The 17,100-nt window shown below is 35.6% G+C and overlaps 1 protein-coding gene across 2 annotated transcripts in view; it reads left to right on the top strand.

The window, feature by feature from the left end:
• The window catches only part of LOC149906721 (monocarboxylate transporter 9-like), a 46,277-nt gene that overhangs the window by 19,821 nt on the left and 9,356 nt on the right, over positions 1-17,100 (top strand). The window contains exon 1 of one of the 2 annotated variants that reach the window (XM_090104898.1): positions 7,942-8,081. The exons of the other annotated variant lie outside the window; for it this stretch is intronic. The gene's annotated coding sequence lies outside the window, so the exon portion shown is untranslated. Of the gene's footprint in view, positions 1-7,941; positions 8,082-17,100 lie in introns of those variants that run through there. 2 annotated transcript variants of the gene reach the window in all.

Below are 17,100 nucleotides of genomic sequence, written 5' to 3'. Positions count from 1 at the left end.
ATTTTCTTTTAAAATCTTCGGAATTTCACTAAGGGCTGGATAAATTATATTATTCTTGTATATGTGAATTATGATATTTGTTCCGTCAAAGAGATAAGTTAACATATTATATATCTTAACAAAAGAATGCTTATCGAATGGATTCTTAAAATCGGAAATAGCAATTTCATTAACAGTTGGATATGTCATCATTACTTGATCACGCAAATATTTAAGAGCCTTGAAGATATCTGGATAGGAATGATCGTCAAAGTGGTGAACCTTTGTAAATAAGAAAATGTATGTCTTGGTATCGATTACTAGCGGTAAGAATGAACACAGTGATCTTTCTAACTTAAGGAATTCTTCACGTTCAGGATTTGGGCAATTGTTGAGGACATCGCAGGCATATGGCATGGATTCATCCATGTCTATAGAGGTTGGTATTACGATTAACTTTTGTATTGATTTTAATAAGGTTTCGTTATGTTCTTTGATGTGTGTATTATATTGTCTAGGTGGTGATTTTAGAAATTTATTATAGGTTTCATCTGTTACAATTTCAGGTGATTCTGCACCTTCCGGATTCGGTGATGTAGCAGGTAAGGTTACAGGGATTTCAGGATCAAGGATACCGCCAGGTAAGGTTTCAGGGTTTTCGGAGTCAAGGATAACAGCAGGTAAGTCTTCAGGATTTTCGGGATTTGGAATGACTGCAGGTAAGGTTTCAGGATTTTGCCAGCTCGTAGAAGGTTGTGGTTCTACGGTTTGGTCAGGTAAGTTTCGGTTAGGCTCTAATGGGCTTGGCAGTTCAAATTCGGGAAAACCCGGACTAATATTGTCTAATTGAAACGATGGAGGTGAAACAAGGAGGTCCATGAGGTCTTTATCTAACGCATCAATGTGAGATCCGTCGTTAGGTTGATTTGAATCTACGTCATTTTCAGGAAGGACGGGATTAACAGGATATCTAGATAGGGCATCGGCATTTACATTAAATTTACCCTTTTTATACTGAATTTCATACTCGAATTCCTCAAGTTTAAGACGCCAACGAACTAGGCGGGAGCCCGGATCCTTGCAATTGAAAAGCCATTGCAGCGGCTTGTGATCGGTAATGATTGTGAAACGATGACCGTAGATATACGGTCTGAAGGTCTTTGTTCCGAAAATGATTGCTAGACATTCTTTTTCTGTGACGCTATAATTACACTCGGCCTTGTTCAAACTGCGTGAGGCGAATGCAATTGGACGATCCTGTCCAATTGGACCTTGGGACAGGATGGCAGAGATGGCGAAATTTGAAGCGTCACACGTTAATAGGAATGGCCGTGAAAAATCTGGATAAGCTAAAATAGGAGCATTTACGAGTTTATCTTTTAAGGATTCAAAAGCTAGCATTTGTTCATTTTCCCATTTGAAAGGAACGTCCTTTTTGAGAAGGCTGGTGAGGGGCTTTGCTAATTTTGCGAAATGGGGAATGAAGCGACGATAATAAGACACTAAGCCTAGAAATGATTTGATGTCCTTCGGATTTTTCGGAATAGGAAATCCGGTCACGGATTTAGTTTTATCCGGATTGGGTTTGACACCATCTTCCCCAATCACATGCCCTAAGTATGTAACTTCCTTTCGTAAGAATTGACACTTATCGGGCTGGAGTTTTAAATTAAAGGACCTGAGTCTGTCGAATACATCTCGGAGGTTATTGATATGCGTTGCTAAGTCGTAGGAGTAAGTGACGATATCGTCGAGATAGACAAAACAACGGCTGCCTTGTAATCCAGAGAGGCAGTTATTCATTAGCCTTTGAAAGGTAGATGGGGCGTTTTTCAGCCCGAAAGGCATTCGATTGAATTGGAAATGTCCCTGAGGGACGGAAAATGCTGTTTTCTGAGCATCTGAAGGAGACATAAGAATTTGGTGGAAACCAGAGCACAAATCAAGAGTAGAGAAATATTTACTTTTACCTAATTGATCAAGAATTTCATTGATTTGTGGAATTGGATAAGTTTCACCGATTGTTATATCGTTCAGCTTTCGATAATCGATTACAACTCTCCATTGTGGCTGACCTTGAGAATTTGCCTTTTTAGGCACCACCCATATGGGTGAGCTCCATGGAGAACAAGACGGTTCAATAATATTTTGAGTTAACATTTTCTGTATTTGTGTTTCTACTTCCTTTTTATGACATTCGGGAAAACGATAAGATTTAGTATGAATTGGGACATCGGTACTAGTTTGAATCTTGTGCTCTATGGCTGTGGTGTGGCTTAGCTTATCATCTGGGAGATGGAAAATATCTGCATACTGAGAACAAAGTTCTGTGAGGGAATTATATTCCTCGTCGTTCAAATGGTCTAATTTTAAGGATTTAATTATTTCTTGAATTCGTTTAGATACACTATGATAATTATTATTGTTTACTTTAAATGCAGTAAGATTTAAAGGAACTATATCGAGATTTAAATTAGATTTTACCGTAATAGGAGATTCTGAAATATTAGCAACCGTCAGGTTTACGCGATTATTTTCTTTGACCTTGACTATACAATTGGAAATTAGTAGATTTTCAGAAAGGTGTTGGTCTACAATCACACCTTCTTTAAGATTGGCATTACGGACTGAACACTCTATCACAGTTTCGGTCCGAGCAGGAATAATAAAACAAGGATCAACAAAATGCAATTCGATATCTAAGTTACCTATCCTTAAGGTGTCATGAATATAATCAATTTTACAACCAAAAGCTGTTAAGAAATCTGTACCAATTATTCCGTCATACGGTAAATTAATTTCCTTAATAACGTGGAATTTGAATTTTACTGATTTATTATGAACTAATTTAAGACCGAGTAAGAAGTGACCTTCCGTCAACGTTGGTTCATCGCCAGGGTCAATGCCCTTGAGGTTAATCGGTTCCTTAGTCAAATTAGGATATTTAATAATACTAGATTGCTTGATAAGACAAATAGCGGAACCAGAATCTACTAATAAAGACAATGGAATATCGGAAACTGGAGACTCTAATAGGACATGCGGCAATAGCCTTTTGGATGTGTCTAAATTGATTTCATAAACTTCACGATCGACATCTTTGGTTACTAAAGATGTCGTTAACGTTGGGACTTGTGGCTTTACAACCCGGGATTGGTTATTCTTCCGATTAACCTTGGAATTTGAAGGATGGCTTGTCGAGCCTGATATAGTAAGGTCGTCAGTTTGGGGCTGGTTACCCTGTTGCATGACCTTGGATTTCGAAGGATTGGCTGTCAAGCCGAATTTGATAAGGCCGTCAGTTTGGGGCTGGTTACCCTGTTGCATGACCTTGGATTTTGAAGGATTGGCTGTCGAGCCGAATTTGGTAAGGCCGTCAGTTTGGGGCTGGTTACCCTGTTGCATGACCTTGGATTTTGAAATAGGAATTGTGTCGACTTTGGATACTAGTCTCGTGCGACACTGAGGCGAGACCCTTATTCGTTTAAAGGGTCTGGTGACGAGTCATCGTGACCATAGGATGCGTCAATTTCGTCCTGACCTACAGGATCGGATTGTGCTACATATGTTACTCTGGGTGTAGGATGGTGCTGTGCTCTGAATCGATTATTATTGAATTCGCGTCTTTTGCATTGCGAGATATCATGACCAGGGAGTTTACAATAACGGCATATAGGCTGAGAATTTTGCGGAGGACCGCTAAATCTAGCTCCGCGGAATTGATTAGGATAAGGGCCATTTTGAGGTTTGATTGACCTTGGCCTATTGTCGTTATTGTGATTGTTAGGCTTCTGATCACCTTGAGGGCGTTTATAAAGTGTTTGTTGAATACGTTCTTCCGAGATTGCGAGGTTCACTGCCTCGTTAAGATTTTTGGGTGATCTACATCTAACGATATTGGAAATTCTGGGGTGTAGCCCCATTAAGAAGTGATGGAGGGCTAAATCCTCCATCGCTGCTGTTCGACCGGGAAGTTCCTTAGCCTTCGTGGTAGATAATGATATCTCGGTAAGGAGTTGAGAAAGATTGGTCTCAACCCGCAATGCATACTGACTAACGGTCTCTTGTGAACCCTGCCTGCTTTCTTGCAGTTCAGTTAAAAGATGAGAATAATGTTTGCGTTGACTGAACTGTGTTTTTAAGAATTCTTTTAGTTGCTCCCATGTCCCGAATTCTTTAATTGAACAAGCTACTTCCGCTCTACCGCTCAACTGACTTAAAATGTATTTGAACAATATGGGTTTCTGCTTATCGGATGCATACTCGTATGCGTTATTGCAATTGACAATAAATGAATTTAGAGTTTCCCTATTCCCATCATAGGGCTTAATGAATTTAAAAAGAATATTAATATCTAGTTCAGCCATAGCTAATGCGGCTGCGGCTTGTCTGGTAATTCGTGGTGAGCCCACGGGGGATTTTACAGATTCACTATCGCTAGGAATTTCTTCCGGAACGGGAATGAACAATTTACTATCGTCAACGCGCGATTTTGACATAATATTTTAATATTTAAAAATGAGGCGGAACAATTTTAATTTAAATCAATCTGTACAAAATAACGGCACATAGAAAAATCATAAATTATACACTGGCTCTCTTACTATATTGATATACAGTTAAGCAATAACAAGCGACTTACAGTGCAGCGACGATAATCGTTGTGATAACAAACATCCGGTACATCATAGATATTTCCTAGAACACTTATGTTTAGTCTTCGATCTTCGGGAACCCTCTCGACACGGGACACGACGCTACTTGCAGACAGGAACAGGCAGGACCACTTTCAGGACACGCGCAGGGATGAGGAGCGCCTGTAGCACTCCGACGCAGCAAGAAATCAGACGGGCATTCAATATAATATATTCTATATTATGTAGATTTGCGCTTTATTGATTTGCGCTTTATTGGTTTGCGCCTTCCGGCAGATACACTTGAATTCACACACTTATGCACCTGGAACCTTTCGGTTTAGCACTTATGCACTTTTGAACTTAACTTTTGCACTTAACACTTTTCGGACTGTAGGAACGTGGAATACGGAGCGAGTCTAGGGTTGCCCGGCACTGGAATTTCCGTATCCCACCGCTGCCACCAAAATGTTATGGGAGGTGAAATAAACCTCTTTTTAAAAAAAAAGAATTTATTATTTAAAACTAAGTTACAACACTATGATTAATACACAGACTTATATGTGGTTAATACACGGATTTATATGGGTTTGCCGGCAACCGAGCTCTTAGGATGTTGGAAGTAGACTGGCTGGGATCGGATGGATAAGCGATGCGTAGGGAATATGGCGGGAAAGGAATGTGCTGACGGGATAGTTAGAGGGATGGCTGTATGCATTAATGCATACAGTCTTGGAATGTAACAGTTCGTTCGATATATGAGTCGATGTTTGTATAGAAAGATAAGTTTTAGTACTGAATATCATTTAGAAAGATTGCAATGATTGTGCAATTGATTGCAATTGATTTCGACATGCATACAATACCATCAAAATGAATTAGGTACTTACTTACCATTTTTAAGTGATGGAATGTTTAAAAAAGTTCTAAATATTCTTTTGGTGGCCATAACAGTCCCTTTATTCACGTTGATCCTATTGTTATTAAATGTATACTTAAAACTCTCTCGACTCTGTCAAAGGTAATGTGAAATAGGAGCTTAACTTTATTAAGGTACGAGCTACCGTTGGGACTAAACAAACACAAAATGTAGATTACAATGATTAAGTTTGAACAAGTCTTTACCTCGATGTAATGGAACCAGTCTATATTATCATTGTGTTGTGGAACAAAAAGAAAAATCTAGTGGAACAAGCGACTATTAATTTGAACAAAAGTGGACATTGTTTCAGACCTTTGGTGCAGCAGACTGTGAATACAAAAGGTACAATGACTTGGCTATGAAAAAATGGATTAAAAGTTACGACTAGGGCCAGACGATCGATTTTTTAGTAACTTGACTTAGGTTTGATCGAGGTTTATCGTTTCTTTATTGCTTTGTAAGCGAGGATAATAGACTATTGAACTATAGTTTGTAAACGGTTTCTTTTGTGATGGTTGGCTACATTGAGAAATATAGTAGGTACTGAGTGGAACTTAAGAAAAGGTATAAGTTTGTTTAGTATTCTGTAAATATGTTACCGTTTAATGTACATATTCGGTAAGCCTATAAAAACGAACTATTACAAAAAAAATATGAAGTTGAAAATTGTGTTTGAATAACACTAATCTGCCATCCGTCGAATACGTGTTCAATCATAGAGCAGGAATTTTAACGGATTACCCACGTAAAGGTTATTCAGGATTATTGTCAGAAAAATACCGTTTCATAATTAATGATAACAATATGACGATGATTGCTGCGATTTTATCGATCTAGTGCTAGATAAAAAAATATCGCTACTACGCAACCGTATTGTACAGATTGCTGCGTTTATTACTTTGTTATCTATTTATATCTAACTAGCTTTTTGTCAGCGGCTTCGTCCGCGTAGTCAAAGAAAATTCCGCATAGTTCTCGTTCCCTTAGGTTTTTCGGGATAAAACCTATGTCCTTCCTCAGGTCTCAAGCTATCTCTGTACCAAATTTGAAGTAAAACCATGCAATACTTTTTGAGTTAAGCCCGGACATACAAACATACAAAAATTCTAAAAACTAAATTTTGTCTACGATATCGACTTTCCTACGACTTTATTATAATATATATATCTTATATATAAAATTCTCGTGTAACAATGTTAGTCTGCATACTCCTCCGAAACGGGTGGACCGATTCTCATGAAATTTTCTGTGCATATCGGGTAAGTCTGAGAATCGGCCAACATATATTTTTCATATGTACCACGGGCGAAGCCGGGGCGGACCGCTAGTAGATACTATAATTATACTTTACCCAACATCATTATTCACCCCTTTGTCTTTATTATAAAATCACGAGTTCAGTAAAAGTTCATTGTTCCACTAATAATGTATTTAATCAGACATCTCTCTCATTAAAATAAATATCGATAGTCTATTTTTATTCAGCTATCTTGTCCTAAATTTTCTTGTCGCTATTGTGCCCAAAATAAAGTTCGTTTTAAAATTCTTATTGCATTATTTAAAGAGGTGAAGAGGCATAGGAACTAAGAAGTATAATATTTTTTATTTTGTTTTATGTAGATTTCTGATTACATTTTAATGATTTTATGGAGATATTCTGTTGACAAAGTGAAACTCAATAGAATTATGTGTAAATACAGCTCATGAATATGTATCGGTATAATGTTTTATTCATTTATTATTGAGAATGATTTATAAAAATCGGCATAGTAATAAATTTGCCAAAATCACTTGATCTTTCTCGAGTGTGCGCCGTTTTTTTTCATATACTTAATTGGTATTTTATGTAAAATGTAAATTATGTAAACGACATAGTGTTAAATTAAATTAAACTAATCAATACATATTGACTTGTAATCCTAATTATGATTACATAATGAACTTTATCTCTGTTAGCGACATTTATCTTCAGAATATGTGTCGGTTTCAAAGTGTAGGCATCACTTTGATATATCTATAGTTAAAGATATTCGAGAAACGTCCATATGATTTATTCTGATTGTTTAAATTAGTTTTCTTTAAAACGCGGCGATGCATAAACCCAAAACTGCGTTCTAGTTGAGACGGTAAACTCTTTATTCCGGGCCGCTCAATTCGCGCGACTATTTGAATTGTCGTTTTGCCATTCATGCGATAATAAGTAATTTAGTGCTGTATTGACCGAGGACGACTCAATAGATAATCTTTTATCTGGCTATTAAATAATGAGCCGTCGAGTCGTGTGTACCGGCCGTTCAGTGGTCTTCTGACCGTGTGCGCTATCACTTCTTCCTCCCATTATTTTGACAAACCTTAATAGTTTCCTCAAGTGATACATTGCTCTATGTACTCAAGGGATTCCGCGCGTGTGGTGATCAGTGGTCAGTGTTACGGCTTGTGTTTTTAATATTCAGTGTGTATTATTAGTACAATGCGGTGATATTAGTTGAATTCGTTTTTGGCAAGCGGGCGTTCGACAGCGAGCCAAAATGACTATGCAGATGGAGGTAAATTCGTTTACAGCTGACGTGAAGTAAACATGTAATTTTAATAGTTCGACGAATGTTGTTGGTTTACTGTGTAGTTGATTAAACAGTAATTGTTCGAGACAAGCGAGTTCAAATGGCAAGGAATCTGTTAGTTGAACAAACAACGTCGCTTCATTTTGTAGACGTTTGAGAGCGGTTTTGAGAACTTCTGAGTTTCTGGAATTTGTGTTGGATGATACTTTATATTAACGATGTTTGTGACAAAAGAAATGGATAATTAGATTAATGTGTTGTTTATTTATATTTACTTCACACATATTTGCTAATGACCGGTATTAATGCTCATTCTTTCGCTTAATTTGTTTATTTTGGGTAAAATTATTAGACTACTTCAACTCTTACATTTAAAATAGAACTCAAATAATGAAAAAAACGTAAAATATTAATCAACTTTTTTCATATAAAGTAAATAAATGAAAAATCTCTAAGTAACCAAGTTTTTCTCTAATCTACAATTCTAAATCTGGAGATCTCGGCATTTGATCTTATTTTAATTTATTTTTTACATACATAGATTCCTTACAGCTATTTGTATTACAATATTTATAATTAACTTTAACAAAACAATACGCCAATAAAAAAAATATGCTTATGAAAATATGCCTCGTGTAATCTATCAAGAATAGAGATATGATGAAGATAGACAATGTAGAGCATGTTAAATAAATGATATAATTTTATGAAACAACAAATTATCGCAAATTAATGCTATATTGCCTTCTAATGCAACCGATAGTGACAATGTTATTAATTGCGTGATAAAATACGATCTTTATTAATAGAAATTGTATTGCAACAGGGAAAATATGAACGAAATTGAAACTTAGCAGAAAAACTTGATAATGCAGTGTTATTTACACTAAAAGATTATAGACGACTGGTTCTACTTTAAGACTTTTATAAGTATAGGTACGAGCTGCTCCTTTATGGTATTTATTTTATGATTTATTGTGTGCCATCTGAAACTTAAGATGTTTACATAGTTTTCCTAGCATAGGTACAACAATAAAAAGTTGGATAAAAGACGATTGACACCAATACTGAATAACTTAGGGTTAAATATAATTTAAGGTTAGTTTTGGCTTTCATTTTGAATTGCACTTACGACTATATTAACAACAATATGCTTATTTCATAACTGTCCCTAAAAAGACGAAACATCCCACACCAATATCAGTTATTTTAACACTAAGATCATATAAAGAGTGGATATTTTAAATTATTTAAGGCCGGTCATACCAGACATGCGTCTGATAACACTATCATACTGTGACCTACGCTTTTCTTCTAGTTAATTGTAGCATAATGATTACGGGTTGATGTCGTTAACCAGCAGATAAGCTTGACTTAATGGACTTCCGAAATGTTTTGTTTAAGCTTTTTAAAATGGGAGTATTGACTTGCCACATGTGATTGCATTGTTGAAAAATAGTTTTTGAAATGATCTGGTGTAACCGTGTAACGTAAGCAGAGCTCCCCAATGTTATATTATTGTATATTTTTTTTATTTATATTCTACTATAGGTACATAAATTACTAAGGGTTTACAGCGAACTATACCTTATTTGTGATTTGTAATAGCTAGTTTTAATGTTCTTAAAATTAATTGCAATAGTAGAAAACGAAAACTTAAATTAACTTGTCGAATAATACTGGAGTGGCAACAGACTGATGAGTTAAGTTTTGTTTTGAGTTTTGATGGTGTAATGAATGGGCTTAGTTTTAAAATTATTTAATTTTGTTTTATTTTAATTATAGAGTTTACGATCTCGTACTTGCTAACTTACTACATACATAAGTCCCGTTTATAACATTAAACAAAATGCGCAATATTAAACTCTTTATTTTATTTGTAGTTGCGTGAAGTTTAAATAAAAATACAACATTACCTGAACAAATAGCTGCCATTATCCTGAAATTGCATTTAGCGTCTAGACACAACGTGATTCACACGTACTTTACAATTTCTTGAGCAAAAAAATAAATAAAAACGTAAACAATTTTAAACCTCTGTAGTTACTCTAACACCTTGGCCACGGACACCGGCGGCGCGACCGACGGCGCGACCGGCGGCGCGGCAAGTCGCGCGGCGCGGTAAGCACGCCACGGGCAGTTGCGTTCGCCGCCGCGACCAGTGTAGACGAGGAGACGAGATAGCTTTATCAAAGTTAGCTCGACGTTGTTTGGAGAGTAGCAGCTTTTTTGCTCAAGATTTAATGTTTGGAAGATATAGTGGAGTACACGAATTAAATAGAAATCGTGTTACAGACGGAGAATTCCACCAAAAATATGAAAAATATAGGCATGATGAAAAATTATGTTGCGGGTGGCTAGACTTCCAAATAGCTGGTCTAGCTAGAATTTCTGCAATAAAAGCTTCCGTCTCCATTTTCGCGAAAAAAAAACAAACTATTTTAAGTTAAGTTCGCTCCGGGAGTAGTCGCCGCGTCTGCCGCTCGACTCCGTGGCCTGCGCCGTAATAACTCATACATTTGTTTCGATCGCTAGTCGTGCCGCGCGATTCGCTCGGGGAAATTCGCCGGTCGTCTCGCTGGTCGCCGCTGCGCGTGGCATGCCCAGTACATTTCCATACATTTGATTCATTCGCAAGACGCGCCGCCAGTCGCGCCGCGCGAATTTTCGCTATAGCGAATTGTCCGTGGCCAGCACGTAAAGGTTGATAAAACGAATGTAGGTACTTTTAATGTAGGTATTTATTATTTACACATAGCTATGATTAATCTGCGTGTCTTTATATATGAGAGCAAATCCCAAATCAATGTATTTCCCTAGTACATCCAATAGCTCTTAATCCGAGACAGATTTGACACTCGCGTGAACGTTGAACCTCCCGAAATCTTAACCTTCTTACGTCACAAGTTGGCATTACGCCAACGAGCTGAAAGCCTTTTTCCGGAACGTAAACTTTATGCCACCGTAGCTTAATTTCACAGAAACCGGAGCACATTTATCTCGGAATTTGTAGAACATTTTTCAGCACATCTGACTTGTAGAAAGAGAATTTTCAATGGAGTTGGCGCTGCGAAGTTTTTCCACTGTTTTGCGGCAACACGCCATCAAGGTCGTGTAAAAGTAATTACAATATAGATCCGACTTGGGGAAAAATCCGATAATGCCTTCCATTGTCATAATCTGTTTGTATTTGAATTTAACAATTTAATATTTATAAAGAGTATTTTTTTGCTTTTACCGATCGAGATTGCTAGTTTCAAATGTCCTGTTGTAAGTGTTTTAGATAATAACAAAGTACTTCTATTTTCAATAGAATTGTAGATAGTATTCGGTCAATAAGCCGATCTAGGTTAACTTCGCTGAAACTTTATCGATACAATTCCAAGAATTTGGTCGTATATAGGTGCGAAGTTTCAAGCCCTCTTTGAAAAGCTAGGCTGCGATATTTGACTAATTATTTAGAACAATAGGAATATTATATAATAAAAACTTATTCTTTGGTTTTTTCTAAAATACAGTGAATCCATCTAAATCTTTCTTATATGTGTTACTCTCTATAAACATGACTTAGTTCCTTAATATGCCTTAGTTCTCAGTTATACAAACAACATAAATTACAAAACATATCCTCATAACTGCCGCGTTTTATTTAATACCAACATTTTTATCCTGTTAGTGTTCAGTGATTCGTTTAACTGTTAACAGTTTGATTGCTTGAATGGTGTGGTAAGTGGGTAATGGTCGTTGAGACAATAGCCGTGTCACGCGACGTGGAGGGATAACACCACCCACGTTGATATGGGATAAAGAGTATCTATACTAATAGATATTATAAAGCTGAAGAGTTTGTTTGTTTGAACGCGCTAATCTCAGGAACTACTGGTCCGATTTGTAAAATTCTTTCGGTGTTAGATAGCCCATGTATCGAGGAAGGCTATATAAGTATATATCATTAAGCTAAGATCAATAGGAGCGGAGCAATGCGGGTGAAACCGCGGAGCACAGCTAGTATAAAATATAAATGGTAGTAAAATGGGAGGAAAATTGTATTGGAGATGACGTTTTGGTGATGATGGAGAGGACTTTCTTTGTGCAGCTAGGTGTTTTGTTTACTATGTATTTTATATTGTAGGTAACCTACATCGTAGCACTCGTATACTGCAAAGTATCTTCACAACTAGAACTAAACTACGGTTTCATGTAGAGTAAATGTAAAGATTAAGTTAATCTTGTATCACATTGTGTAACCTTATATCTTTGGTAACTAATATTCCTGCCAAATTTTGCCCATTCCTAGGTACTAGTCAAATACACCGGGGACATACATGCTAATTGCAAGCAAACACAATATTATGTATTATGTACACTCCCTCACAAGTACATTCTATCACTCTTCGATACATGTCTTAAAGCAGTAGGTGGGAAAAAGATGGCGATATACGAGCTATATAGCTCTATCATTTTTCCACACTGGAATTAATACTGCTTACAGACATGATAATCCCCATGGACCAATAGGACGGAAACTCGCCCGGAACAATAAATACTTTAGTACATCCTGTATCAATAATTAAACAATACAACTGCAGAGATGTTATTAATTCAGTACTCATTGTTATTTCAGCTATGGACACAATGTTTTCAATGTTACAATAGCGTAACGTTGAAATGAATTGAAATAAATCTAATATACCTAACAACGAATAATTATACAACAAGTATTAATGCAGCTTTTAGAGATGATAATATTTAATCAATATCAATTGAATACAAATTCAATTGATATTTTCGATTTAAATATGCAGTATTTTTATCACTGAATTAGTCGGTATCCTTTTTTACGGATTATGAAATGACTAACCAATATCCTGATAGTGATTGGAAATAATTATCGGAGTTACGCGAGATAAGAAACGCTGGCATTGTATAAAATGATTTTATCAGATTTATATCACTTAGGACAACTCAATAAAAAAATCCATTACGATCATTTATCGTGCCTTGTATTGGTTTGTTTAGAAAAATCTTTAGTATAAATTCAACAAGAGTAGAAATGATAGGAACAAGTTTATTTTTTTACAATTATTTAAAACGAATATGTAATTATAGACATTTTTTTAACGTGATTTTATTGTTAGTATCCGGGACGAATAATCGAAATAAAACCCTCGTTAAAATTAATAAATTATTCCTACGCATTTATTTATGGAGCCATTATTTCTGTCTTGTGATCCGAGATATCTTCATTTCGTGTTCTCATTATTTTCGATATTTGCTTGCAGTTTTAAATAAATCGGTTCTAGAAAATTCAACACTCAAATCCATCTACCAGAGTTACATATGCATGCATTTTTCTAGGAAAAAGTTTATCAACCTTACGTAGCATCTGTTCTCACGTCTGTCGGTAGTTGTTTGTTGGCAAACACACGAATTATTTATAGCATTTGACGTAAAGTGTATGACACGCTGGATGTAAGCCAGGAGCACGTCAGACTTGTCTTCTCCAGTTTAAGGAATTGGATAATTTTCCTCCGAAATGCGAAGGTTGAATTATGCTCATCACGTGTTGAATAATTTTGAAATGATCCAATATTTGATATGCTTCCGGCAACAAATTAGTACCGGAGATTTGACTAGATATTTGCGTATTTATGTGTAGTATTTTTTGCTATAGTCAAGTTAGATTTGGTTTAATATTTAATAATGGCGCAGTGGTTAGTGAAGTAGACTATTGCGCAGAGGATATGGACCGATCCCTACTGGGAAAATATATGGATAAAAATAATGTTTTTCTATTGTCTGGGTCTCTAGACAATTATGTATTCTTACATTGTACAATATGTTTATTATCGTATTATCTATGTACCTTTGCTTAGTTGAGCACCAAAACACTGAATGAAATATTATTTATTTATTAGAACTGTAGATACTTATTAATTAAATTCATCGACAAACTTTCAAAGACCATCCTATTTAGAAACTTTAAGAGCCAGAGCTGAATCTAATTAATAATAATCAATGATTCGGACTCAATGACTTTCCAATCATCAAAGGTTAATTTTTTCGTTTGAGAAAATTGCAACTTTGCGCTTTTCCCATTTAGGTCGTATGCTCTCGACATCTAGAAATGTTAATCAGTGGCTGCTAATGAAATCCATGACCTGTAAAGTTTCTGTATCGATTATGTTTACGGTAGAAAAAATTCAGCAGTTTTTGGGGAATATTTTGTTCTCAGAATGTTGTTTACGTAAATATTACGTCGCATTTCTTATAAGTAGGTAATCTTGTTAGAGCTTAATGGATATATTTCGACGATAATGTTGTAATATGTATTAGTAAATTTATATTTTTACTAAGTAGCTAATGCTATGAATATTAATATATTTTATTATAAGCCCGCTTGCTTCGCTTATAAACAATGCTTATGCTTATGCTTAAGAGGTAATACTGTTAATGTATGCGTACATGTAACTTTCTTTGTGTTGTTTTCACGCCAGCAGTGTTCAAAGGAAGTTAATTAACTTAAAATAAATGGATCCTTTTGAAAGTACATTTACCCATTGAGCCCCGAACGGCCCGATCGGTCCACGGACCACGACACAATAGATTTTCTATTGTGTCTGTGATTCCGGGGCCTGAGTTATTAATAGTGATTCTTGTTGTTAAAAACACGGACGTGAAATTATTATTATAAATACATTTATAAATACGATATCAGATTATGTACCATTGATGTAGCATATTGTTAACGGCATCATATTAAGATGTTTTAATGAAAAAAAATTAAAATGGCACAATTTCTTGTGCATTCTACAAAATTTTAGCGACACTTCAAAGCATTAGCGGAAATAATTAATTCAATTCTCGCGTCAAGATTCTTCCAGCGTTTTAGCGCCCTTGCGACGAAGGTCGATTGAGATTACGCGAACTTGGCGTGAGTCAAATAAAGCAAGTTTGGAGATAAATCACGAATTTCGTGGTTTAGTTACTGATTTTGTGAACAATGGTAGTTTTGATTTAGCTTGGAACTTGGTTTTGAAATTAGGTTAATTATTTAATTTTAAATGTTCCTATGATCCTATTTTTAAGGCAACTCTATTGGTAGATAATCAATTAATGGCTTTATCGATAAAAGAATACGAATAATTTATTAATTTCAGCGATTTAATTATTTTGGTTATTATCACTTATTAGTTACAATGAAATCTCGTAATAGACTACAAGCCCACATATGAGAAAAATATGGGTCAAATGAACCACCACGGGACATATCTAGTACGAAAGAAGAGCAAAAAATAATAAGATTCATCACTATGCCGTCACTTGTAAGCTGTCCAACTGAGTGCAGATGAGAATTGAAAAGTACAGGTAGACTCAGTAAATTTTGGTCATATATTTTTGTACGGCATTCTTAACCATCGATAGATCCATTAAAAATAATAAGAAACCGCTCAGTGCCGTACAAAAATGTTGGTCCACCAAGTCGGAATTTTAATTTAATTTCCGAGAGTTACCGGGGGTAAATTTGGTCATTTGACCATGTACGGCATCTGTGTCATACTATTGCTATACTGCTTTTAATCCATTATTCCGCAACGCCGTACAAAAATCATGGGGACAAGGGGAAAAAATCGAGAGTTGTAATCCCCTCTCTTTCCCCACTCCAGGGGGTCATTTGACACAACATGAAATAAATTTATTTTTAAAGTATTTTATGCATAGATAATATTTTTTCATGTGCCGTACATTTTCGTTGGTTCAAAGGGGAAAAAAATGAAAAAGAAAAAATCCATATAACGAAATGTTTGCTTTATATTTTGATAATAAAATTTAAATATACATTAATATTAAGAAGCTCGAGGTGGTTAATTATCACCTTGGAAAGTCGGAGTCAAGTGGAATGGACTCCGTTAAATTGATGAACAAATAAAAAAGCTATGAACGAAAAGATGTGAATTATATGCAATCAGCCCATGAATACAGGTAAAGTCACAAGCAAATGCTAGTATTATATACATATTCAAAATGTACAAGTAAAGCGCTTTCAAATGATGCCAAACACGGCATATTTATCTTAACTTTATTTTTTTACTCTGTATGTTTTGTCCGCTAGAGGGCGCCACATTAGATTTTGTGAAACCCCATATAGCCTTTAGCTAGCTGGTCGCTGGTTATCCAGTGAACAATTCAGATGCTTCTAATGATATGTTATTTGTCGAATTCTGATAAGTAGTTTAGAAGTTACGAGGGAATAGATGAACATACATACATGACCTGTCAAAACCATAACCCTGCTTTTGCTTTGCCGTAGTTGGGTAAAAATATGTTAATGCTGTACTGTATCAAATGGCCATAAAGCACCCTTAAAATTGTAGCTTTCGTCGCTTTCATCAGCCTAAAAGATGTGGTCTGCACAAAAATGTACGGCATCGTTTTTTCCTAATTTATCTATGTTAATACTATTTAAAACAACGAATAAAGTGTAGAAAACTATTATATTTCATTAATCTACGATGTTTAAACTTTAACAAAATTTCTGGTTTTGCATTTCTCTATAACTTTTTTTAGAACGGTTTCTTTTGAACGGCAATACTATACAACAATTGAATTTTACAATATCATGTTAAAAAAAAAGTTCCCGTACAGGGTCAAATGACCTTACAGCTCTTTATATCAAGAATTCGATGAAATTAAGATGATTATTGGTATACATTTAAAAGAACAATTATTTTTTGACGGCATTGCTTTTAATAGTACTTTTGAGTGCTAGATAATGTTTTGGAACCGAAGCCGTACTTAGTCAAATGACCCCCTGGAGTGGGGAAAGAGAGGGGATTACAACTCTCGATTTTTTCCCCTTGTCCCCATGATTTTTGTACGGCGTTGCGGAATAATGGATTAAAAGCAGTATAGCAATAGTATGACACAGATGCCGTACATGGTCAAATGACCAAATTTACCCCCGGTAACTCTCGGAAATTAAATTAAAATTCCGACTTGGTGG

This window comes from Colias eurytheme, chromosome 8 (genome assembly GCF_061535395.1).
Source record: "Colias eurytheme isolate Ceu_HAF_F1 chromosome 8, ilColEury1 Martin Lab GWU primary, whole genome shotgun sequence".
Taxonomy (NCBI): domain Eukaryota; kingdom Metazoa; phylum Arthropoda; class Insecta; order Lepidoptera; family Pieridae; genus Colias; species Colias eurytheme.
Note: the sequence above shows the minus strand (reverse complement) of the source record. Positions and strands in the feature narration are given on the sequence as shown.